Raw genomic sequence first — 27,984 nt, 5'->3', positions numbered from 1 at the left:
TGGCTTATTGTGGAACTTCATCTTGTGATCATGTAAGTCAATATTCCTTAATAAACTCTCCTTCATAGATAGATAGATAGATAGATAGATAGATAGATAGATAGATAGATAGATAGATCCTATTAGTTCTGTCCCACTAGAGAACCCTGACTAATATACTTTCCAATGTTACAGAGCTCAGTAATCAAAACAATATGGTATTAGCATAATGATAGACATAAAGACCAAGAGAATGGAATTGAGTCCAGAAATAAACCCATACATCTATAGCCAAGTGATGTTCAATGAAAGTGCCAAGTCCATTCAATGGAGAGAAAGAACAGTCTCTTCAACAAATGGTGCTAGGACAATCAGACATCTATATGCAAAAGAAGTAAAGTTCAATTCTTACCTGACATAATGTTCAAAATTTAACTCAAAATGTATCAATGACATAAATACAAGAGTTAAAACCATGAAAATCTTTGCACAAAACATAAGGCTAAATGTTCATGACACGGCCTTAGATAATTAGATAGGATGCCAAGAGTACAAGCAACACAGAAAACATTAGATAAACTGGAATTCACCAAAATTAAATTTTTTTGTGCCTCAAAAGTTATCATTAAGAAAGTGAACATACAACCTATAGAAGAAAATATTTGCAAAGCATATGTCTAATAAGGGTTTAATGTCCAGAATACATAACAACTCAACAACAAAAATACAAACAGCCCCATCTTCAAATATGCAAAGGATTTGAATAGACACTTCTCCAAAGGAGATATAAAAGTGGACAACGAGTGTATGAAAGAAAACTCCTTTGTCATAGGCAAACACAAATTAAAGCAATAGTGCAATACTACTTCACACCTCCTGGGAAGCCTATAATTGTTCTAAAAAACAAAAAAATAAATAATGATGAGGATTTAAGGAAATTACACTCTGCTACATTGCTGGTGGGAATGTAAAATGGTTCAGTCGCTGAACTAAGCAATTTGTTCCTAACAAAGTTAAGTAGTCATTACCATGTGATCCTGCAATTCTGCTTGTAGGTATATATCCAAAAAATTAAAAACTGGTACTCAAACAAATACATGTGCACATAGTCTCATAGTAGCACTAGTCACAATAGCCAGGAGGTAGAAACAGCCCAAATATCCATCAACAGAAAAATGACTAAACAGATTGTGTTATATAGATACTATAGAATACTATACTACCATAAAAAGGAACAAAGTATCGATACATACTGTAATGTGGATGACCCTCAAAAACTTCATGCTAGGCGAGGCGCGGTGGCTCACGCCTGTAATCCCAACACTTTGGGAGGCCAAGGCAGGCAGATCACAAGGTCAGGAGTTCAAGACCAGCCTGGCCAACATGGTGAAACCCTGTCTCTACTAAAAATACAAAGTGAGCTGGGTGTGGTGGCACACACCTATAGTCACAGTTAGTCAGGAGGCTGAGGCAGGATAATCACTTATACCTGGGGGCAGAGGTTGCAGTGAAGCGAGATCGTGCCACTGTACTCCAGCCGGGGCAAAGGAGTGAGACTCCGTCTCAAACAACAAACAAACAAAAAAACAAAAACACAGACAGCAACAAAAAAAACTTTATGCTAATGAGGAAAAGTCAGGCATAAAAGTTCACAATCATGTGATTCCATTTATATAATACAGAGTAGGTGAACCCTAGAGACAGATAGCAGGTTAGGGGTTCAGAGAAACTAGGGAGAGGAGACAATGGTGAGCAACTGCTTATGGGGTACAAGCTTTCCTTTGAGGGTGATGAGAAGGTTTTGGAACTACATAAAGATGATGGTTGTATAACAGCGAATGCACTAAATGCCACAGAATTATACACTTTCAAATGACTAAATTTATGTTATTTGAATTTCAACTCAATAAAAAATACCAAACACACCTACACACACACATGCACACACACACAGAGAGGAAAAAAGAATAATAGTTGCCAAGGGTTGAGATTAGGTATGACAATAAAGGGGCAGCAGGAGTGCTATCTGTGTGCTCATGGAATTGTTCTGTATCTTGATTGTGGTAGTGGTTACATGCATGGGCTTACATAATAAAATGCCAGAGATCCGTGCACGTACTTTGTACTAAAATCACCTTCCTGGTTTTGATATTCTACTACAGTTGAGTAAAATGTAACCACTGGGGCCAGGTGCAGTGGCTCACCTCTGCAATCCCAGCACTTTAGGAGGCTGAGGTGCAAGGATTGCTTGAGCCCAGGAATTTGAGACCAGCCTAGGCAACATAGAAAAATTCTGCCTCTACAAAAAATAAATTAAAAAACAAATTAGCCAGACATGGTGGCATGCACCTGTAGTCTCAGCTACTTGGTAAGCTGAGGTGGGAGGATCACGTGAGCCCGATTCTATAATTATTTCAAATTTTTAAAAATAAAAATTATGGATACATTGACTACATTAAAATTGATAGCTTCTTTATTGACTACATTAAAATTAAGAGCTTCTGTTTATCAAAATAAAAGTTCATGAAGAGTGAAAAGGCAAACTAAAGCTTTGGTAAAGATACAAAATACATATTACCTCAGTAACAATAAGAAAAACAATCTAAGAAAAAATAGGCAAGCAAATTAAACAGCGAAGATGAATCATGAATGACAAATAAATAGATAAACATTTCTCAGCTTCATTAGCAATTAAGTATTAACTAAGCCATGTTAAATAATTTACAACCCCTAGTGTTAAGGGCAGACATGAAGCAAAGGAAACTTCTACCTGCTGCTCAATTCAGGCTAAGTAGACTCAAGCAGCAAATCACTTAGGTAGTAAATGAGTTCATTCTGACAACCAGATTTCCTAGCTATGTGCTGTGTGCAGCATTGCAGTGGAGTGATGTCAAGGAGAACATCATATGCTGTGATGATTATGTACAAATCTGGCTGTTTTCAAGCCCTGCCTTAAGCACTCCCCATCCCCTTCCCACTCCCACTCCACCTCCATCCACATGAGACCACAGATTTGACATCCTACTAAGTCAAACCATTCACCATATCACCTAACACAATTACCTTCTTCTTCTTGCGATCCTATCCCCATTCAGTATGTCCCTCATCCCAGAGCAAGAACTGTGTGGTATTTTTCTCTTTATTCCTAGCATCAATCATAGTGCCTAGAATAAATGTGACATACTAATAAACTTTGGTATCACACTGTTAAAAATGAGAATAAGCTTTTATTGCCCACAAGCACTTAAGGTATTTAAGGATGATCTGTGTTTGATGTCTTTTTTTTTAATTTTTTATCTTTTCTTTGACAGGGAAACAATTAAGAGAGAATGGACATTTTATACTGCGGCTAAAGAGGCAATTGTGTAGATATAGCTCATCTTAGCTGCAGAAGGAAAACAATTTACAGTTCCTGTAGTCCATCTAGAAGAATGGTGCTTGTCAGATAACTTCTGCAGACAAAAGACACTCTGGAAAAAAAATTATGGTATAGATTACTAAATAAGTAACTTAAGTTTTCAAATTATAAACTTTTTTTTTTTTTTGAGGTGGACTCTTGCTCTGTCGCCCAGGCTGGAGTGCAGTGGTGCGATCTCGGCTCACTGCAAGCTCCGCCTCCCAGGTTTATGCCATTCTCCTGCCTCAGCCTCCCAAGTAGCTGGGACTACAGGCATCCGCCACCACGCCAGCTAATTTTGTTTGTTTGTTTGTTTGTTTTAGTAGAGATGGGGTTTCACCATGTTAGCCAGGATGGTCTCGATCTCCTGACCTCGTGATCTACCCACCTGGGCCTCCCAAAGTGCTGGGATTACAGGCATGAGCCACCAAGCCCAACCTGCATTCATATTGTTCTTAAACGTTCATGCAATTGAAGTATAAGCTATCTAAATTAATGTGCAATATTTTACTATTATATAATTCATGCTTATGTAATGTATTTTGAAATTACAGAAAAACATAAATTTTAAAAAATCAAGAATACTAATACCTGGAAATACAGAAAGTATACAATGTTTTTGAACACAATTATTTATTTTTATAAGTTTATCTACTGCTTTTATTCTGAAAAGTTATTCTCATCATATCAGTTATTCACTTACTTTTTCTAATTTATAATTATTTTATTTTAAAAATATAACTTTAATTAATATGATTTTATTTCTAAGATTTTATTCTCTCCTGCTTTGCTGATTTATGACTCTTCCTCGTAGATATATTAAGTTCATATGGGTACTGAAACCCATTTCAAAGAACTCCTTTCTCACTGATTATCTGGGATTTCTCAATTGCTATACATTTCTTTGTTTTAATAAAGAGTGAGACGAGTTGCCTTTTGCTATCTTCATTTTCAAAATGTACTTTGCAACTGGTGGAGAAGTGGAGAAAAATCAAGCATGATATATTCAGCTTCTGGATTTTGACAGAAAATCAAACACAGGCATCCAAATTTGGTCCTTCTAGATGTATCTTTAAAATAAAGGTTAACTTGAAAAGATATAAACCCAAAGCAATGGTGAAACAAAGAAAGGAGATAAGAACAGAAAATGCCAAAAACTAAGATACAGATGGATGAGGTGGTAACTGACTTTGCAGAACCCCACAAATGTGAATCCCAAGCAGTGGGATAAGCTGAGAACTAACATGATTTACCCTGCAAAATCCTAGAAATGCACATGAACTGGCAACTTTAGTACCTCTGTAACTAGAGCTACTGTAGGAACGGGGCTTACGTAGAGTATGTTATGGGATAGTGAATGTGAGATGAGAAATACTGCTGTACTGCACGTGACTTGGCCACAGCTTTTTCCTCGCAGATAGAATCCTGGAAATGAATGAGAACACAAAACTCAACTGAGGGCACACGCTTGTATTCACCATCAAGGGAGGATTCAGCAACTGTGCACACTGAACACTGAGAGTCCCCAACCCATGCCTACAGTGAGCTCCCAGAATGATGAATGGAAGGAAGACCCTTACCTCCATGTGGGAGTTGTTAAGGCCCTGCGCTGGGTAATTCAAGAAACCCAATGGGAAAGTTCTAAAGATATTCTCATTAGTTGCCTCCACAAGTAGCTCATATGACAGTTAAGGTCAAAATTAATAAGCACACATTCAGAGCTTACAATCAGCTTTTCAGTCCCCTACTTTTAATTATGAGAAGACAGCCATGTATTATATACTATATAGCTAAAGAAAGTCTTAAGGAAGAAAGACGCTTCCTGGAAAAAAAGGAAAGATTGGAGGAGATAGAGAAAAAACAAACAAACAAAAGCACCAAAAGAGGAAAATGAAAACGAAACAAAAATTGATGTTCTCAAAACCATTCTGTTGGCCGAACACAGTGGCTCACATCTATAATCCTAGCACTTTGGGAGGATGAGGCAGGCACATCACCTGAGGTCAGGAGTTTGAGACTGGTCAACATGGCAAAACCCCATCTCTACTAAATATGCAAAAATTAGCCTGACTTGGTGGCGGGTACCTGTAATCCTAGCTACTCGGGAGGCTGAGGCACAAGAATCGCTTGAATCTGGGAGGCAGAGGTTGCAGCGAGCTGACATTGTGCCACTGCACTCCAGCCTGGGCAATAGAGTGGACTCCATCTCAAAAAATGAAAACAAAAACAAAAACAAAAAAACCCCGGCAACTAAATAAGTAATTATATATAATTAGGATATATGTAATATATTACATATATCTCACTCATAAAGGGATACATATTTTATTAATTATATTATTTTAATAAATAAGAATTACATATACATTCATAAATATATATTTGACATATAACATTTATATCACATGTATGAAATTCAACAAAGAGCAAAGAGTTCTTAAGAATGAAGACGTGATAGCCTGAATACATAACTGAATAGAAGAATTTCGGAGTAAAGTCAAGAAAATCTGTAGTTTTTAAAAAAATACTAAGAAATAGAAATTTAAAAGGTAATAGATCAAGTTTCAGTTCAGAAGATCCAAAAGCCAAAAAACAAAGAGATGACTAAGAGAAAGTCAAGACAATCATCAGTGAAATAATTCAAGAAACCTTCCAAGAACTGAAGAATATGAAGGATTAATTGAATGACCTTTTTTTCCGGCTTTCAATTAAGATGTAAGAAGTTGAAAAGTGTTAATCCAAATCTTACAACAATAAGAAAAAAAGGATAATCTACAAAATCAAACTTTTTCTTCAATCCATTAGAGAGCTGAGAGCAGGGCAACCAAATAGCTGAAACCAAAGGTTAGGGTATGACCACTTGCTAAACGCTGAGTGTAGGCTCGCATGAGAACATAGAATCCCGGAACCTGCAGAAAAAAATAAACTTTTCACCCACTCACGGGCTCTTCTCTGGAAATTTCACTGGAAACTCAAAGAAAATGAGGGGTAGAGCGAGAAACAGAAGAAAGCCTGTCTCATGCTGCAGGCCTGTGGGGAAGAGCAGTAGCTGCTGCAGGAAAGACACACAGTTCCACCTAAAGCCTGCTCCTCACCTTCTCTGCAGAACAAAAGCCTTAAGCTGCTGGGGGAAGGGCAGCAACTCTGTCACCCTGAGGACATAGGTGAAGACCCACTGCAGCTATGAAAAGGGAACAAGAAGAAAAAACCTAGAGTAGAGGCTGAAAAAATCTTGGGCCCAGACTAGTAGAAACCCCCCTAACACAGTGGAAGAAGAACCACAGAGAAACCAGGGACTAAGCATTGCCTAACATGAAGGCTGAGCCAGGATAGAAGAAAGCACCTCTGCACACTTCCCACCAGTCTAGCAAGCAACAAGTCACAAATAAAAGGATTCCAAAGCCAGGAGAGCAAAGTACAAAATACATAACAAAAACTGGTCTCCTCTAAGATATAGCCACACATTGAAAGACTAAAGCTGATGGTAGATCAGGATTAGGAAGAAAAATCCTCTGGCAACCTAGCCCCCACCCTAAACTCAAAGTAATACAGAGAACTCAAACAGTCCCAGGTGAACTGAGGATAATCATCGTAGTAACAACAAACCCCAAACCCAGCTCAATTCCTGACTGCATAGACTAAATGCCTAACACTAAAAGCCTAGCAAAGCAAGGCATGCTCAGTTTGTGCCACAAATGCTATTTACTTCCATCTCTTCTGTCCCACATAGGATGCCTAGCTGTCAACCAAAAATTAAGAGACACATAAAGAAGAAAAAAAGAAAAAAGAAAAAGAAAAAGTCCTAAAAGGAGACAAAATAAAGGGAAACATATATGACCCAGAAGTAGAAACTGTCAAAGAAATAAACTACTATAATAGGTAGAAGGATTGTGTGGAAAAGGTAGACACATGGACAGATGGGGAATTTTAGAAGATACATGGAAACTACCAAAAAGAGTTAACCAGAAATGCTAGAAATAAAAAACATTGCAGCAAAAATGAAAAAAACATGGATTCAACAGACGCATCTATAAACTTGACACAGTAAAGACTCAGTAAAACTGAAGATACTTCAAAAGAAATTATCCAAACTGAAATACAAAGAGAACAAAACAGTGGGAAAAAAATAAAACAGACTACAGTATTCGAGAGGTATGGAACAATATCAAGTTATCAGGTATGTGTATATGATTGGAATCACAAAAGAGAGAGACAGATAATGGGGCAAAAGACATATTTAAAGGAATGATAATTGAGAATTGTCAAAAAGCATAAAAGACACAAAATCACATAGAAACTCAGAAAATATTGAACAAGATAAACACAAATAAGTAAACAAACAAAACACTCCTAAACATGTGATATACAAACTGGCATAAACTAAAGATAAAGAGAATATCTTGAAGGCAGACTTATCACCAGAATATTTAGTGAGAGAATATGAAATGATATGACTAACGTGCTAATTCAAAAAACAATGAGCCTAGAATTCTATACCTAGTGAAAAATCTTTCTAAAAAATATGAAAGAGTTTTTCAGACAACCAAAAGCTTAGGAAATCCATTAACAGCTGACTTGCACTCCAAGAAATGGTAAAATAAATTACTCAGAACAAAAGAATAGAATGTCATACAGAAACTTGCAACTAAACAAAGAAATAAAGAGTGCAAGAAGTGATATAAATTGTGGTAAATAATCATTTTTAAAATTTTTTAATTGTGCTAAAATGCAATTACTTGTGTAAAACCACTACAGTAACAATGCATTGTGTGTTATAGTATATGCAAATATAGAGAATATAGAAATATATTAGAAAAACTGGGAGAAAGAAATGGGAAATTCAGTTGGGAGTTCTTTACACTATAGAAAAGTCATATAATATTTGATGACTGGATATAATTAATTCAAAATGTATATTCTAAAACCTAGAGAAATAACTAAAAATCATTTTTTAAAAGCACTAAATGATAACCCAGTAATAGAAGCAAAAGAGCATCATTGAAAATATACTGAATTAAGGCAATGAATAAAAGTACAAAATGATAAAGTGAAGAGATGTAACAAATTTAAAAATGACTACCAAAATAAATCATAATTCAACTATATCAAAACTATATTGAATATAAGTGGTCTAAATATTCCATTTAAAAGACAGAGACCATAAAAGCAGATGAAATAATAAACCCCAAATATATTATATATACAAAACAGTCACTTTTAAATCTAAATATATAAATGAATCAAAAGTTTAAAGATATAAAAAGATAACTATACAATTCAAAACAAAACTGAAGCACCTATACAAATTATCAGAGAAAATACACATTGAAACAAGTAGTATTGCCAGAGATTAGGAGAGTCATTGTATAATTTTCCTCCTAACAGCAGTGTTTCAATGTACATGAACTGAAAAAATAGATAAAGAAATCCACAGTTGCAGTTAGAGATGTCAATGCTCCTTTCTTAGTAACTAGTAAAACAAATAGACAGAAAATACATGAATATCTAGATGACTTGAACAACACTATCAACCAGTTTGATCTACTTGATGAATTGGAAGCATAGAACACTTCCAACAATAGCAATTATGTTTTTGTTTTATGTTTTTTTGTTTTTTTGAAATCGAGTCTCGCTCTGTCGCCCAGGCTGGAGTGCAGTGGCACAATCTCTGCTCACTGCAAGCTCTGCCTCCTGGATTCACGTCATTCTCCTGCCTCAGCCTCCCAAGTAGCTGGCACCCGCCACCACAGCCGGCTAATTTTTTTGTAGCAAATACATATTTTTTAAGTGCACATGAAATGATCACCAGAATAGAATTTATTCTTGGCCACAAAACAACCTTTAACATACACAAAATATTAAAATGATACTAACAATGTTCTTGGATCATAGTAAGAAAAAAGTAGAAATGAACAGAAAAATATATACATAGAAATCCCCAAATATTTGAAAAATACTTTTAAATAACCCATAACACAAAGAAGAAATTACACAAGATAATAGGAAATACCTTAAATTTAATGAAAATAAAATAACAACACTTTGAAATTTGTGGGATACAAAGCCAGTGCTTAAAGAAAAATTGATAGCATCAAACGTTTATGTCACAAAAGAAGAAAAGAAATCAGTTCTCTAACTTTTCACTTTGAAAAACTGGAAAACGAAGAACAAATCAAATCCAAAGCAAGCAGGAGATAGAAAAATAAAGATAAGCACAGAAATCAATTACACTGAAATAGCAAAGCAATGGAGAAAAATCAATAAAACAAAAAACCAATTCTTTAATAAACTAAAATTGTAAAACCTCTAATCAGAATGCCCAACAAAAAGTAGGGAAGAAAAAAATTATAAACATCAGAAACAGGTAGTGACATCACTACAGACTACAAACATTAGACAAATAATAAAACTATAAATGGCACACTCATGAATTCAACTGTTTAAACAAAATTAAATTTTTTAAAGGAACCGATTGCCATACTCTACCAAGAACAAATAGATAACCTGAATTGCCTTATATCTATTTAAATTAATTAATAATTAACAGAGTTCCACCAAATGAACTCCAGGAACAAATGCCTTTACTGTGCCATTCTAATACATATTTAAGAACAAAATGCAGTCATGTATTGCTTAATGATGGGGGACACCATTCTGAAAAATGTGTCAGTAGACAGTTTCATCATTTCGTGAACATCATAGAATGCACCTATACAAATCTAGAAAGTATAGCTTACTACACATGTAGGCTATAGGGTATGGTCTATTGCTTCTAGGATATAAACCTGTACAGCATTTTACTGTATGGAATACTATAGGCAAGTATAACACAATGGTAAGTATTTATGTTTCCAAACATATCTAAACATAGAGAAGGAACAGTAAAGATATTGTATAAAATATAAAAAATGGTACACCTGTATAGAGCACTTACCATGAATGGAGTTTACAGGACTGAAGGTTGCTCTGGGTGAGTCAGTGACCGAGTGGTGAAGGAATGTGAAGGCCTGGGACGTTACAGTTTATTACCGTAGACCTCATAGACACTGTACACCTAGGCTATTCTGAATTTATAACATATTTTTCTTTCTTCAATAATAAATTAATTTTAGCTTACCATAACTTTTTTACTTTATAAACTTTTTAACTTTTTAAACTTTGTGCCTCTTTTATAATAACACTTAGCTTAAAACACACTGTACAGCTATACAAAAATATCTTCTTTATATCCTTATTCTGTAAGCTTTTTCTATTTTTTAATTTTTTTATACTTTTTTGTTAACTAAGACACTGTGTTAGGTCATTCTCGCATTGTTATAAAGAAATACCTGAGACTGGGTAATTTATAAGAAAGGAGGTTTAATTGGCTTACGGTTCTGCAGGCTGTACAGGAAGCGTAGCGGCATCTACCTCCAAGGAGGCCTCAGGAAGCTTTTACTCATGGCCAAAGCAGGCACATTACATAAGGAGAATGGGAGCAAGAGTAAGGTGGGGGTAGGCACCATGCACCTGTAAACAGCCAGATCTCAGAAGTCACTCACTATCACTAGGACAGCACCAAGAGGATGGCACTAAACCATTCATAAGAAACCCACCCCCATGATCCAAGCACCTCCCACCAGGCCCCACCTCCAGCACTGAAGATGACAATTCAACATTACATTTACATGAGATTTAGGCAGAGGCAAATATACAAACTCTGTTAGACACAAACACACTCACTAGTCTAGGCCTACAAAGGGTCAGGAGCATCAATATCACATCTTCTACCTCCACATTTTGTCTCACTGGAAGCCCTTCTGGGCAAGGACAGGCAGGGAGCTGCCATCTATGAAAACAATGCCTACTTCTGGATGCCTCCCGAAGGACCTGCCTAAGGCTGTTTTTTTATAAGTAGAAGGAGTAAACTGTAAAATAATGATTAAATGATTAAAAGTGTTGTATAGTAAATGCATACACCAGTTAACACAGTCATTTATTATGATTATCAAGTATTAGGTACTTTACATAATGGTATTTGGTATACTTTTATACAACTGGGAGTGCAGTAGGTTTGCTTACATCAGTATTACTACAAACACATGAGTAATGCATTGTGCTACAACATTATGAGGGCTACGATGCCACTAGAGGATAGGAATTTCTCAGCTCCATTATAATCTTATGGGACCACCATAGTGTATATGGTCTATCATTGACCAGTATGTCCTTATGTGGTGGGTGACTATAATACCAAATCTATGCAAACTCATCCAAAGTGTAAAAGACAATGGATACTATAATTTAAGAAAACCACAGACCAATAGCATTTGTGCACATAGATGCATAAATCCTCAATAAATTCTTACAAATAAAAGTCAGCAATATGTAAAAATGCTAATATGTCATGATCAAGTATGTTCGGCTAACTCGACATCTGAAAGTCAGTCAGTGTAATTCATCTTATTAATAGCCTAAAGAAGAAAAAATGGATCATCTCATGGATACAGATAGAATACTCGACTAAATTAAACATACATTCATGATAAAAATGCAAAGCAAGCCGGGCGCGGTGGCTCACGCCTGTAATCCCAGCACTTTGGGAGGCCAAGGCGGGTGGATCACGAGGTCGGGAGATCGAGACCATCCTGGCTAACACGGTGAAACCCCGTCTCTACTAAAAATACAAAAAATTAGCCGGGCGAGGTGGCGGGCGCCTGTAGTCCCAGCTACTTGGGAGGCTGAGGCAGGAGAATGGCGTGAACCCGGGAGGCGGAGCTTGCAGTGAGCCGAGATCGCGCCACTGCACTCCAGCCTGGGTGACAGAGCGAGACTCCGTCTCAAAAAAAAAAAAAAAAAAAAAAAAAAAAAAAAAAAAAAAATGCAAAGCAAATTAAAAATGGAAGAGAACTTCTCCAATCTGAAAAGGGACTCTAAAAAACAAACAGCTACAACAGAATAATTCTGGAGGAAAGGCTGCCCAATTTTGCCCTGAGTTCAGTCAAAAGGCAAGATGTTCATTCTAACAACTTTGTCATTCCAGGTGTTAAAGTAACTTGAAATTCAGAGAGGTTCCCCAAATGTCCTCTTCTTCACCACCTCCCTTCCTCGTCTATAATCCTCGATCAAGGGCATATAAGCAAAAAAGGACACCAGAAGGACCTGTGGCCTCCAGCGGGGACAGGAGGATTATGGGACAGAGGAGCAGGTGAATCACCCATCAGGCTGCAATTTTGTATCTTGGGCCCACTGAGAGGGTTGTGGCTCTGATTCTGTCAACTGGGGTATTACCGTAATGGGTAAAACATGATAATTACTGTAGTGCACTGGATGGAATGTGATTCCTTAAGAGTGTTGAGTCTGGAAATTCGGGAAGGCCTATTACTAGTGTTGCTGGAAGAAAAAGTGGGAAAAGCCACTGCAAGGTGAAAGGCTTTCCTGGACAACTCCATGATGAATAGCTGTCTGATCATGATGCCTGTGGGACCGGGGATAAGTCACCGCAATCTCCTGTATTCATGTCCTCATTTGTGCAATAGGCATTTAAGCCAAGGGAGGCACTGTTGCTTTAGTATGCCACATCAATAGGCTGAATAAGAATCATTACAGGAATTTGAAAGGATGAGAAGAAAGAGGTGAGCATTTAGCTCCGAATTTAGAATGTAAAAAGGCATCACAAATAGCATGGCATTTTATAATATATAACAGAATATGCTAAGATGTTTCTGCATGCACACATTCTTTTCCAGGAAAATCAACAACCAGGAGCACAGACCTCCCAAAATTGTCTCTTAACGAGGCTTCCAAAGCATCTACTTACATTTTAGTAAGAACTAAGAAAGCCCAGCATACAGTTTTTAATTAAAACTAAGCGTTTATATGTGGCTGCAAAATACCGTTTTTCCCCCACGGTTACATAAATTATAGAGGATAAAAATGGTACAAACATCTCCTCATTTCTGACCTGAATAGCAAAGGTTGTTCCACTCTGCACAAAGCCCCCATCGGAGGAAGTGTTATAGGTGGCAGTAAGAGGTGGCAATAAAATGGTCAAGAATTCGCCAAATGGCATTCAGGTAAGTAATAGTCTAGAAGTTCTTGGGTATTTTCTGTTTGGAAAATGTAACTCTACTTTATGTCTCATGCCAACTTTGTTCTATATTGATAAACGTGTCCAGCTCATGAATTGTAGACTTCTATGAGTTTTCAAAGATCAGAGTTTTCCTTGCTTGTGCTATTACATATAGTATAGATAGCTATTGATATTGCTGCTGTATATATATGGGTGCGGCATGAGGCAGGCATCGGGCCCCCTCTGTAGAGCTTTACTCCAATTTGGAAAAGCCGGCTGGGTGCAGTGGCTCATACCTGTAATCCCAGCACTTTGGGAGGCTGGGGCAGGTGGATCACTTGAGGTCAGGAGTTCAAGATCATCCTGGACAACATGGTGAAACCCCATCTCTACTAAAAACACAAAAATTAGCTGGGCGTGGTGGCACATACCTGCAATCCCAGCTATTAGGGAGGCTGAGGCAGGAGAATCGCTTGAACCCAGGAGGCAGAGGTTACAGTGGGCTGAGATTGTGCCACTGCACTCCAGCCTGAGCGACAGAGCAAGACTCCACCTCAAAAAGAAAAAAAAAAATTTTATAAAAGCCTTACAGAGTTGAAGCTGTCATGGAGAAAGTACAGCTCTGAAAACTCATGGCCCTTGCTCTAGGAGGGAATCCCTACCAGTTACCCAGGACTGCAAAGCAGCAGCTCCTTACACCTTGAAAAAATATGAATGTCCCCAAATTATACTATTTCTATTTTCTTATTCATATTAGCAGCAGCATTTCATTTTTTGCCTTTCCTTTTTTTTTTCTGTAACCTCAAGTAATATAGTCATTGTAAGAGAACAGGAAACAGATCAACAAAATGTGAAGAAAGTCACATAAAATTCCATTTACCAGAAAGAACCACGGTTCATATATTAGTTGGTACCCTTCCAGGCTTATACACATACGCATATATAATAATTCTACACCTTTAATATTCTAATTTTTCTTTTAGAATGCAAGGCCTTCCATGTAATAAATAAAATAGCATTATTATTCTTATTATTTTACTAATGTTAGACTTCTAGTTCTGGGGTACATGTGCACAATGTGCAGGTTTGTTACATATGTATACTTGTGCCATGTTGGTGTGCTGCACCCATCAACTCATCAGCACCCATCAACTCGTCATTTACATCAGGTATAACTCCCAATGCCATCCCTCCCCTCTCCCCACTCCCCATAATAGGCCCCTGTGTGTGATGTTCCTGTTCCCGAGTCCAAGTGATTTCCTTGTTCAATTCCCACCTATAAGTGAGAACATGCGGTGTTCGCTTTTGTGTTCTTGCAATAGTTTGCTGAGAATGATGGTTTCCAGTTGCATCCATGTCCCTACAAAGGACACAAACTCATCCCTTTTCATGGCTGCATAGTATTCCATGGTGTATATGTGCCACATTTTCTTAATCCAGTCTGTCACTGATGGACATTTGGGTTGATTCCAAGTCCTTGCTATTGTGAATAGTGCCGCAATAAACATACGTGTGCATGTGTCTTTATAGCAGCATGATTTATAATCCTTTGGGTATATACCCAGTAATGGGATGGCTGGGTCATATGGTATTCCTAGTTCTAGATCCTTGAGGAATCGCCACACCTTCTCCACAATAGTTGAACTAGTTTACAATCCCACCAACAGTGTACAAGTGTTCCTCTTTCTCCACAACCTCTCCAGCACCTGTTGGTTCCTGACTTTTTAATGATTGCCATCCTAACTGGTGTGAGATGGTATCTCATTGTGGTTTTGATTTGCATTTCTCTGATGGCCAGTGATGATGAGCATTTTTTCATGTGTCTGTTGGCTGTATGCGTATCTTCTTTTGAGAAATGTCTGTTCATATCCTTTGCCCACTTTTTGATGGGGTTGTTTGTTTTTTTCTTGTAAATTTGTTTGAGTTCTTTGTAGGTTCTGGATATTAGCCCTTTGTCAGATGAGTAGATTGCAAAAATTTTCTCCCATTCTGTAGGTTGCCTGTTCACTCTGATGGTAGTTTCTTTTGCTGTGCAGAAGCTCTTTAATGTAATTTGATCCCATTTGTCAATTTTGGCTTTTGTTGCTGTTGCGTTTGGTGTTTTAGACATGAAGTCCTTGCCCATGCCTATGCCCTGAATGGTATTGCCTAGGTTTTCTTCTAGGGTTTTTAGGGTATTATGTCTAACATTTAAGTCTCTAATCCATCTTGAATTAATTTTCGTATAAGGAGTAAGAAAAGGATCCAATTTCAGCTTTCTACTTATGGCTAGCCAATTTTCCCAGCACCATTTCTTAAATAGGGAATCCTTTCCCCATTTCTTGTTTTTGTCAGGTTTGTCAAAGATCAGATGGCTGTAGATGTGTGGTATTATTTCTGAGGGCTCTGTTCTGTTCTATTGGTCTATATCTCTGTTTTGGTACCAGTACCATGCTGTTTTGGTTACTGCAGCCTTGTAGTATAGTTTGAAGTCAGGTAGCCTGATGCCTCCAGCTTTGTTCTTTTGACTTAGGATTATCTTGGCAATGCGGGCTCTTTTTTGGTTCCATATGAATTTTAAAGCAGTTTTTTCCAATTCTGTGAAGAAAGTCATTGGTAGCTTAATGGGGATGGCATTGAATCTATAAATTACCTTAGGCAGCATGGCCATTTTCACGATATTGATTCTTCCTCTCCATGAGCATGGTATGTTCTTCCATTTGTTTGTGTCCTCTTTTATTTCACTGAGCAGTGGTTTGTAGTTCTCCTTGAAGAGCTCCTTTACATCCCTTGTAAGTTGGATTCCTAGGTATTTTATTCTCTTTGAAGCAATTGTGAATGGAAGTTAATTCCTGATTTGGCTCTGTGTTCGTCTGTTACTGGTGTATAAGAATGCTTGTGATTTTTGCACATTAATTTTGTATCCTGAGACTTTGCTGAAGTTGTTTATCAGCTTAAGGAGATTTTGGGCTGAGACAATGGGGTTTTTAAATATACAATCATGTCATTTGCAAAGAGGGACAATTTGACTTCTTCTTTTCCTAACTGAATCCCCTTGATTTCTTTCTCTTGCCTGATTGTCCTAGCCAGAACTTCCAACACTATGTCGAATAGGAGTGGTGAGAGAGAGCATCCCTGTCTTGTGCCAGTTTTCAAAGGGAATGCTTCCAGGTTTTGCCCATTCAGTATGATATTGGTGGTGGGTTTGTCATAAATAGCTCTTATTCTTTTGAGATGCATTCCATCAATACCGAATTTATTGAGTTTTTAGCATGAAGGGCTGTTGAATTTTGTCAAAGGCCTTTTCTGCATCTATTGAGATAATCATGTGGTTTTTGTCTTTGGTTCTGTTTATATGCTGGATCATGTTTATTGATTTGCATATGTTGAACCAGCCTTGCATCCCGGGGATGAAGCCCACTTGATCCTGTTGGATAAGCTTTTTGATGTGCTGCTGAATTTGGTTTGCCAATATTTTATTGAGGATTTTTGCGTCAATGTTCATCAGGGATATTGGTCTAAAATTCTCTTTTTTTGTTGTGTCTCTGCCAGGCTTTGGGATGATGTTGGCCTCATAAAATGAATTAGGGAGGATTCCCTCTTTTTCTATTGATTGGAATAGTTTCAGAAGGAATGGCACCAGCTCCTCCTTGTACCTCTGGTAGAATTCGGCTGTGAATGATCTGGTCCCGGACTTTTTTAGGTGGGTAGGCTATTAATTGTTGTCTCAATTTCAGAGCCTGCTATTGGTCTATTCAGGGATTCAACTTCGTCCTGGTTTAGTCTTGGGAGAGTGTTAAGTGTCCAGGAAATTATCCATTTCTTCTAGATTTTCTAGTTTATTTGCATAGAGGTGTTTATAGTATTCTCTGATGGTAGTTTGTATTTCTGTAGGGTTGGTGGTGATATCCTCTTTATCATTTTTTATTGTGTCTCTTTGATTCTTCTCTCTTTTCTTCTTTATTAGTCTTGCTAGCAGTCTATCAATTTTGTTTACCTTTTCAAAAACCCAGCTCCTGGATTCATTAATTTTTTTGTACGGTTTTTTGTGTCTCTATCTCCTTCAGTTCTGCTCTGATCTTAGTTATTTCTTGCCTTCTGCTAGCTTTCGAATGTGTTTGCTCTTGCTTCTCTAGTTCTTTTAACTGCGATGTTAGAGTGTCAATTTTAGATCTTTCCAGCTTTCTCTTGTGTGCATTTAGTGCTATAAATTTCCCTCTACACACTGCTTTAAATGTGTCCCAGAGATTCTGGTATGTTGTGTCTTTGTTCTCATTGGTTTCAAAGAACATCTTTATTTCTGCCTTCATTTCGTTATGTACCCAGTAGTCATTCAGGAGCAGGTTGTTCAGTTTCCATGTAGTTGAGCGGCTTTGATTGAGTTTCTTAGTCCTGAGTTCTAGTTTGATTGCACTGTGGTCTGAGAGACAGTTTGTTATAATTTCTGTTCTTGTACATTTACTGAGGAGTGCTTTACTTCCAATTATGTGGTCAATTTTGGAATAAGTGCGATGTGATGCTGAGAAGAATGTACATTCTGTTGATTTGGGGTGGAGTGTTCTGTAGATGTCTATTAGGTCTGCTTGGTGCAGAGTTGAGTTCAATTCCTGAATATCTGTGTTAACTTTCTGTCTCGTTGATCTGTCTAATGTTGACAGTGGGGTGTTGAAGTCTCCCATTATTATTGTATGGGAGTCTAAGTCTCTTTGTAAATCTCTAAGGACTTGCTTTATGAATCTGGGTGCTCCTGTATTGGGTGCATATATATTTAGGATAGTTAGCTCTTCCTGTTGAATTGATCCCTTTACCTTTATGTAGTGGTCTTCTTTGTCTCTTTTGATCTTTAATGTTTAAAATCTGTTTTATCAGAGACTAGGATTGCAACCCCTGCTTTTTTTTTTGTTCTCCATTTGCTTGGTAGATCTTCCTCCATCTCTTTATTTTGAGCCTATGTGTTTCTCTGCGTGTGAGATGGGTCTCCTGAATACAGCAAACTGATGGGTCTTGACTCTTTATCCAATTTGCCAGTCTGTGTCTTTTAATTGGACCATTTAGTCCATTTACATTTAAGGTTAATATTGTTATGTGTGAACTTGATCCTGTCATTGTGATATTAGCTGGTTATTTTGCTCATTAGTTGATGCAGTTTCTTCCTAGCATCGATGGTCTTTACATTTTGGCATATTTTTGCAATGGTTGGTACCGGTTGTTCCTTTCCATGTTTAGTGCTTCCTTCAGGATCTCTTGTAGGGCAGGCCTGGTGGTGACAAAATCTCTAAGCATTTGCTTGTCTGTAAAGGATTTTATTTCTCCTTCAGTTATGAAACTTAGTTTGGCTGGATATGAAATTATGGGTTGAAAATTATTTTCTTTAAGAATGTTGAATATTGGCCCCTACTCTCTTCTGGCTTGGAGAGTTTCTGTCGAGAGATCTGCTGTTAGTCTGATGGGCTTCCCTTTGCGGGTGACCCGACCTTTCTCTCTGACTGCCCCTAACATTTTTTCCTTCATTTCAACTTTGGTGAATCTGGCAATTATGTGTCTTGGAGTTTCTCTTCTCGAAGAGTATCTTTGTGGCATTCTCTGTATTTCCTGAATTTGAATGTTGGCCTGCCTTACTAGGTTGGGGAAGTTCTCCTGAATGATATCCTGAAGAGTGTTTTCCAACTTGGTTCCATTTTCCCCCTCACTTTCAGGCACCCCAATCAGATGTAGATCTGGTCTTTTTACATAATTCCATACTTCTTGAAGACTTTGTTCATTTCTTTTTCCTCTTTTTTCTTTAGACTTCTCTTCTCACTTCATTTCATTCATTTCATCCTCAATTGCTGATACTCTTTCTTCCAGTTGATCGAGTCAGTTACTGAAGCTTGTGCATTTGTCACGTATTTCTCATGTCATGACTTTTATCTCTGTCAGTTCGTTTATGACCTTCTCTGCATTGATTATTCTAGTTATTCATTCTTCCATTCTTTTTTCAAGATTTTTAGTTTCTTTGCACTGGGTATGTAATTTCTCCTTTAGCCCTAAGAAGTTTGATGGACTGAAGCCTTCTTCTCTCAACTGTCAAAGTCATTCTCTGTCCAACATTGATCGGTTGCTGGCAATGAGCTGCGTTCCTTTTAAGGGGGACATATGCTCTTATTTTTTGAATTTCCAGCTTTTCTGCCCTGCTTTTTCCCCATCTTTGTGGTTTTATCTGCCTTTGGTCTTGGATGATGGTGATGTACTGATGGGGTTTTGGTGTGGGTGTCCTTTCTGTTTGTTAGTTTTCCTTCTAACAGTCAGGACCCTCAGCTGTAGGTCTGTTGGAGATTGCTTGAGGTCCACTCCAGACTCTGTTTGCCTGGATATCAGCAGCAGAGGCTGCAGAAGATAGAATATTGCTGAACAGAGAGTGTTCCTGTCTGATTCTTGCTCTGGAAGCTTCGTCTCAGGGATGTACCCCGCCGTGTGAGATGTGGGATGTCGGTCTGCACCTAGTGGGGGATGTCTCCCAGGTCAGGGACCCACTTTAGCAGGTAGTCTGTCTGTTCTCAGATCTCAACCTCTGTGTTGGGAGATCCACTGCTCTCTTCAAAGCTGTCAGACAGGGTCATTTGCATATGAAGAGGTTTCTGCTGCTTTTTGTTTGGCTATGCCCTGTACCCAGAGGTGGAGTTTACAGAGACAGGCAGGCCTCCTTGAGCTGCTGTGGGCTCCACCCAGTTCGAGCTTCCTGGTGGCTTTGTTTACCTACTTAAGCCTCAGCAATGGCGGGAGCCCCTCCCCAAGCCTTGATGTTGCCTTGCAGTTAGATAGCAGACTGCTGTGCTAGCAATGAGGGAGGTTCCGTGGGCATGGGACCCTCCCGGCCAGGTGTGGGATATAATCTCCTGGTGTGCCGTTTGCTAAGACCCTTGGTAAAGCACAGTATTAGGGTGGGAGTTACCCGATTTTCCAGGTGTTGTGTGTCTCAGTTCCCCTGGCTAGGAAAAGGTCCGCCTTACACTTCCCAGATGAGGTGATGCCTCACCCTGCTTCAGCTCTCACTGGTGGGGCTGCACCAGCTGACCAGCACTGATTGTCTGGCACTCCCCAGTGAGATGAACCCAGTACCTCAGTTGAAAATGCAGAAATCACCCATCTTCTGTGTTGCTCATGCTGGGAGCTAGAGACTGGAGCTGTTCCTATTCAACCATCTTGCTCCGGGTCCAGCATTATTATTTTTAATAACTGCTCCTTTGAGTATGCTGTAACTTATTTGAACATTTTTAGCTAGAGGCTAGAGGAAGACCTTTATCAATAAAACCAGACTTTTAGGGACATAAGATGGCAAAAGATCCTGGGAGACTCTGAGGGCAAGTACTTTATATCTTAATAAATGAATCAATTTACTTAAAACCATTTACAGTGTATCTTCTGCATATATGGCAATTTTCTAAGCTCTGTGAAAAAATAAAGATGGATCAGATGAAGATTCTGATCTCACAGGTTTACTATGCAATGGGGAAAGAGATCAACTCCTCAAATACAGTTATTTAACAGCTATATAAAATGTGAGAAAGAATTTTATGCTTGGAAGAAGATGGTGTAGGAAAAGTGTCATGTTTATACTGAGATGGTGCTTTCTCCAACTGGGTGATTTGGAAAAGGTTTTGTGGAAAAGACAGCATTTAATTGAGGACTTCTAATGGATGACTCTCCGGTCACAATCTGTAGAAAGGGCCAAGATAAGGAAAGAACAGTCCATGCAGAATACAGCCCGGGACAGAACATGGTAGAGTCTGAGAATTCCCAGGACAAGTGCCAGCTTCAGTCTCAGAGAGGCAGGAATGGTTTGGACCCTGAGTCAAAGGACTGAATCTTGCTTCTCAAAACTCAAGGTAGAAGAAAACATTGCAACTAGATCAGAGCTGGTGGTAAATTAATCAGATGTTCCACACACCAAAATCCCAACTGCTTACAAGAGATTAACTGGAGAAAATAGAAGAAGAATAGGAATATAAATCTTCTGCAGATTCCTTCCTTGCATGAAAAAATATATGCATTAAATCACATAATCTTCACACCCATCTGTTTGAAGTGGACATGACTGACTCCATTTTGTACATGCTGAAAACTAAGACTCAAAGAGCACAAACTTTGTCCCCTAATTACACAGGTAATAAATGATGGAATCAGGTGTAAATTCACTCATATTTGTTTTCAAAGACTATCCCCTTCAATCATGTCATTGCCACTCTGAAAGTGATTAAATGCAGGCAGGAACTGGAAATGAACTTTTTAATGAAATGAAGGCCCTGAATTTGTGCAAGAAAATAAAAGTAAAGGTGGGGAAAAGAGAGGTAAAATAAGAGGGTGGAGATCAGAGCTTGACCCACATGGAAGTTAAATGATGCTGCTTCTCAACCCTACTGTCTGGAAAAGGGGCCTCTTAGGAGACACAGGGCATTAGTAGAACATGTTGTCTTAGAATGCTTGCCACCCTTCCTACATAATAGAGCTCCCACCTCTGATTGGGAAAGACCTGGGATATCCAGGGGTGAAAAGTGGAGCACTTCCCACTTCACAGCTCACGCCAGGACTGATCTAAGGGAAACCAGGCCTGGGGAAAATTATGAGCTCCAAGACCCAACAAATGAATGAGGAAGGTGAGTCAGCCTCTGCAGCAGAACCCCAATTGCTCCAGTGGGGAGATTCCAGGCCACACGTGTGGCTCCTGAATACCCTTGGCCTAACTTCCTCTGGAGCTCCATGGGGTCTTTTGGTTCTGGGAAAGAAAAGATACAACTAAAACCCCTGAATCACTTGTAGCCCAAAGAATTCTGCTATGAACGGCTTCCCTCAAAAAGCTGGACATGTAGAGGGAAGAGCCATTTCTGAAGGCTGGAAAAGAGTTGCAACAGGAGAGAAGGAGGATGGCTCAGTCCCAGAGCCTTGTCAGGTGGATAAATTTTACCCAGTGAATTTGAAATCAACTGTAGAAATGACTTTGCCAGTTCCCCATGGCAGGTGGATCTGTGAGACGTGCAAGCATCCCTGAAAATTTTGAAATTATTTTGGTAGAAAATGTTTGGAACATATGAAAGGACTTCCTGCTAATCAAGACTTTCAAAATTTAAACTCTATTTTTGCCCATGGAAGTAACTCTGCCTTTAAAAGCATAGGTCTCCTTAAGTTTTGTCCTGTGGTTCTCTAACCTATGTAATCTGTACTTTGATTTCTTTTCCTTTGATGGTTTTTTCCAAAGCAAAGAAATATGTCCAGTCACCTGTCACCTAACAATATTGATTAGTAAAACAGAAAATCATCATGCATCAAAGATAAGGCCACAGATACTAACTGCACGTATCACCAGATTGTCTCTAGCAGTCCCTATTTGTCACGGTGGCAAATTGTTGTAGAAGATAATTAATCTTCCAATAAATCAGTAAATCAAAGGCTGTTTCTGGACTCCTACGATGGCCTACCCTCAGCTCTACAATTCCAGTGTCTTCCTTGCTAGGTCAGTGTTATATATTCTTTAGTGATGGATGGCTGACACTCAAGATGGCCCTTGCCCACTTTGGCATGGAGGGGTGAAAACAGCTCTTCCAAGTGACAGCAAATGACTGTGGACACTAAAGCCAACTATTGGCTTGGCTCAAAGCTGCGAAAACACAAGCAATTAACTGCTGTTACTGTAACAGATGGGCATTCTGTAGGGGGATACTAGGGACATTTTATCCTGGAGGTTTGCAAATGCACGTATCATTCCAAGAAACAAGGAGTCTGGTGTAACAATTACTAAGACAGAGCAGAGTGACATCTTAGGTTTTGCATCTTTAGGCAAACGTATGTGTAAACATATGTATGGAGTCAGTATGTAAAAGTTGCTTTGCAGGATATTATAAAAAGCTGTTTCTTTCAATATGACTATATTGTGGTCATAGGCTGGCTGCTTGAGTCTGAGACGTAGCGATTCTACAAATATTTTACATGCATGCGCACACACACACAGAGACGCCCTTCTTATATCAATATGAAGAATGAAAGGAATACTTTAAAATGTGAAGGAGTTTCTCTTAGGTGGTCACATTATTATAGATTATTTTCTTATATATTTTTATAATTATTCAAATGTCCTTAAATGAGCATGTATTATTTTTATTAAATGTCCTTCATGTAAATTTTAATATCAGTAAGAAGCATGCATTTCTTTTCTCAATGAGATTACAGTTTAATAAGATTAATTTTAGTTCCATAAATCATTACATTTGCTTATGGCCTTTCCCTAGAACCCAGGATCATAAAGTGATTCCACTAGTTCCACTATATAACAAAACCTCTATCAGCAAAGCTCTGATCACATGTAAGAGCAGAAAGAACACTCATTTTTTACCTTTTGATTTGGAAAAAAAAGGAAAAACCACCCTTTTAATGTCTTGTTATAGAAATCCTTAGCATAAAAACAGTCAGTATCATGCAATGGAAATAGGGTTATCAGATTTTTCAAGGAAAGGTACAGGATGCCTGGTTAAATTTGAATTTCCAATAAACAACAAACAATATTTTTAGTATAATTATGCCTCATACAGTATTTTATGTATTTTATCTGGCAATCTCAAATGGAGAGAGTCCAAGATGAGAAACCTGGCCACTTACTTATTGGCTCAGACTCTAGCCCTGGCCCTAAAGACCTAGCTGCACTAACCAGGAGGGCTGGCTACTGTCTGTCTTGATATTTTATTTAAAGTCTTGGAGGGTGAGGAAGTATTCCTATGAACTTCATCTCCTAAATGGTCATGATTAGCTATTTTTCCCAAAACTGGGACCTGAGGATCCTGAGAATTTGGGGTTACAGATTTTGAGGTCTTATTTGTTTCATTGACTTTAAGCGTCTTAATTTCATTTTTCTAATAATTTTAAAATCATATAATCAAGTTCCACTTCCAGTTAATATTTTGAAGGGATGTAAAAAAAAAAAAATCACTCTCATCTTAACCAAAAAGCATAGGAAATGTTTTAAAATTTTTTTTAAAGTCATCATGGAGCTTTCGAAGCAAAGAAACCAGCAAGAGCTAAAACTCCTGAAGGCAAGCATGGCCCAGGTGAGCAAGGGGCACAGTGCACTTTCTCATCATGACTGAGGGTGGCTGCAGGTTTGGGAAAGGCATGGGCTGGCCAGGGAAAGACAGCTGCTGGGGTGAGGCAACACCATCCAAATTGTTGACACCCCTATGGACAGGCAGGTCAGCTGTGAGTCTGGAAAAACACAGAGGCAAGGATAATCCCTTCCACCCAGTAATTCTGTAACCCAAGGATTTTATAGATGGTGGAGGAGGGCTAGAGAACAGAAAGAAATCATGAGCCCTCACTGTCCGAGTCTCACAGTCCTGCAGCTTCCAGATCTCAGCCTTAAGGTTTCCCAGTGTCCATAGCTGGACATGTCTGAGTCATCAGATTTGCAACCCAGTGGTCTCTAGGGCTCCCACCTTTGAGGTATAGCAGTCTTCCTCTGTTTGACTCTGGAGATCTAGAGTCCTTCATGAGGAAGAGCCTGAGCTCACCCTCAAAGCATTTGAAGTGCCAGGTGAGCTGAGTTTAAGCAAAGATGCAACCAAACCCCAACTCAATTAAACTTGTGTGAAAACTGAAGATAAACAAAGAATTCAAGCAACTCTTGGTGCTTGAATTTCAAGGCCCTGCTATATCTATATTAAACCCATAATACTTTATTTAACCAGCTCAACTCCAGATTATCTCAAACTGGTCAGTCCTAACTTATAGATGCCAAACAGAGGAAAGGGTATTTCCTGAAATAAGTGGGATATATCTATGTTAAATCTAATCAATCAGTAGAAACAAGCCAACAGATGGCTCAGATTTTAGAATCAGCAGATAAATTCTTTAAAATAGCAATGAGATGGATTTTTTAAAAAACTATAAAGATGGATAAAGAGAGAAATAATTTAGGAGACATGGAAACTATATAGAGTAACATATTAAAACTAAAACATTCCCAGCACTTTGGGAGGCCGAGACGGGTGGATCACGAGGTCAGGAGATCGAGACCACCCTGGCTAACACAGTGAAACCCCGTCTCCACTAAAAAATACAAAAAAGAAAACCAGCCGGGCAAGGTGGCCTGTAGTCTCAGCTACTGAGGAGGCTGAGGCAGGAGAATGGCATGAACCAGGGAGGCGGAGCTTGCAGTGAGCTGAGATCCAGCCACTGCACTCCAGCCTGGGCGACAGAGCGAGACTCCGCCTAACAAAAAAAAAAAAAAAACCACACAAAAACTAAAACATACAATATCTGAAATAAATTTTGCTATATGGGATTAATAGCAGATTGGACACAGAGAAATGAGGATTAAATAAATCTGAAGATAAGTCAATAGAAATCATTGAAATTGAAGTACTGGCTGAAAAAAATACTAGTTTTTTTAAAAAATGAATAAAATCTCAGTGATATGGGGACAGTGTCAAGCATTCTGAAATATGTGTAATTGGAGGCGAAGTAGAAGGAAAGATTGGAAAAAAAATGTTGGCCAAAACTTTTAAAAATTTGATCAAAAACAGCAATCTAGACACACTGCAAGCTCAGCAAACTTTAAATAAGATAAATAAAAACGGGCCAGGCTCAGTGGCTCACACCTGTAATCCCGGAACTTTGGGAGGCCGAGGCCAGTGGATCCCCTGAGGTCAGGAGTTTGAGACCAGCCTGCCCAACATGGTGAAACCCTGTCTCTACTAAAAATATAAAAATCAGCTGGGCATGGTGGTGGATGGCTGTAATCCCAGCTACTTTGGAGGCTGAGGCAGGAGAATCGCTTGAACCCAGGAGGCAGAGGTTGCAGTGAACTGAGATGGTGCCACTGCACTCCAGGCTGAGCAACAAGAGCAAAACTCTATGGCAAAAATAAAATAAAATAAAATAATAAAATAAAATAAAATAAAATAATAAAATATAAAATAAAATAAAATAAAATAAAATAAAATAAAATAAAATAAACAAATGGGCCAGGTGCGGTTGCTCACGACTGTAATCCCAGCACTTTGGGAGGCCGATGCAGTGGATCACTTGAGGTCAGGAGTTCCAGACCAGCCTGGCCAACATGGCAAAACCCTATTTCTACTAAAAATACAAAAAATAACTAGGCATAGTGGCGGGTGCCTGTAATCCCAGCTATTAGGGAGGCAAGATGGTGTCACTGTACTTCAGCCTGGACGACAGAGACTCTGCCTCAAAATAAAGAAATAAATAAGAAATGACACTTAGGAACAGCATAGTTAAGTGGTTAACTTAAAAATAATGATATAAAGAAAATCTTAAAAGAGGCCAAAGAAGGAGGCAGAGTAGACACAGGGAACCAATATTTAGGAAATTGCTGAACTTCTCGTTCAAAGCAATGGACGATAAAAACACTGAAACAACATCTTTAGAGTTCTAAGGAAAGTAAAAACCTGTCAACCTAGAATTTAATTTCCAGTGATAAATATTTTCAGCAATGAAAGTAAAATGTTCAGATAAATAAAAGCTGAGATAGTTTGTTTCAGAGGACCTATAGTATAAGACATGCTAAGGAAGTTTCTCAAGTTGAAAATGGACTAAAACGGGATACCAGATGGAGACTTCGGTCTACAGAAAAAAATGAAGAATACTAGAAAGAGAAAATATGTGAGCAAATAGACATGTTATTTTTCTTTGTTTCTTATTCAAGAAAAATTTAATTGACTGTTCAAAGAAAAAATAATATTAACTATCTGTTGTGGTGCTTATAACATGTCAATATAAGATACAGCACAGTGCATTAATACCCTGAGCAATGGGATAGGGTATGTATTAAGTTACATTATTGTAAAGTTCTTACATTATTCACAAAGTGCAATAACATTAATTAAGTGCAGTGTGATAAAGATAATACTGTAACTCATATGGCAACCATAACAAAAGTAGAATACGCATGTATAGCTAAAAAGCTAATAGAAGAGATATAGTAAAACACTTTTTAAAAAATTAACTCACAAGAACATAAAAAGAGAAAAACAAACGAGCAAAGAATATGGGCACAAAGAGAAAACAAATAGCAAGGTGATAGATGTAAAACCAATTATACTGATAATTACAGTGGACTAAGCACTTTAAATAAAGGCCAGGGATTTTATTTAAACACAAGAAAGAAGGGGCACAGATGTTTAGGCCACAGGATGGCCTAGTTGGCCTTTCTCACTTTATGCTGTTTACCAGATGAATTTTAAATACAAAGGTATATAAAATACAAAGATACACAGAAAGATTGAAGGAATGGAAAAAGATATGTAATACAAAGAGGAAGCACAAGAAAAATGGTGTGAGTGTATTAATAACAAACAAAATAGGGTTTTATAAAAGGAGTATAAGCAGATATAAAGAGAACCATTTTATAATAACTAAAGCTCAAATAATTGAAAGTATTAACAGTCCTACATATATACAAGTAATTTCAAAATGCATGAAGCAAAATTGACAGAACTAAAGATATTAAAAGCAACACCACAGTCATAGTTTGAGATTTCAATGTCTAGCTTTTATAAGTGATAAAAAATATAAACAAAAAAAAATCAATAGGAAT

This window comes from Chlorocebus sabaeus, chromosome 21, assembly GCF_047675955.1.
Source record: "Chlorocebus sabaeus isolate Y175 chromosome 21, mChlSab1.0.hap1, whole genome shotgun sequence".
In the NCBI taxonomy this organism is placed as follows: Eukaryota; Metazoa; Chordata; class Mammalia; order Primates; family Cercopithecidae; genus Chlorocebus; species Chlorocebus sabaeus.
This window is presented reverse-complemented; position numbering follows the sequence as displayed.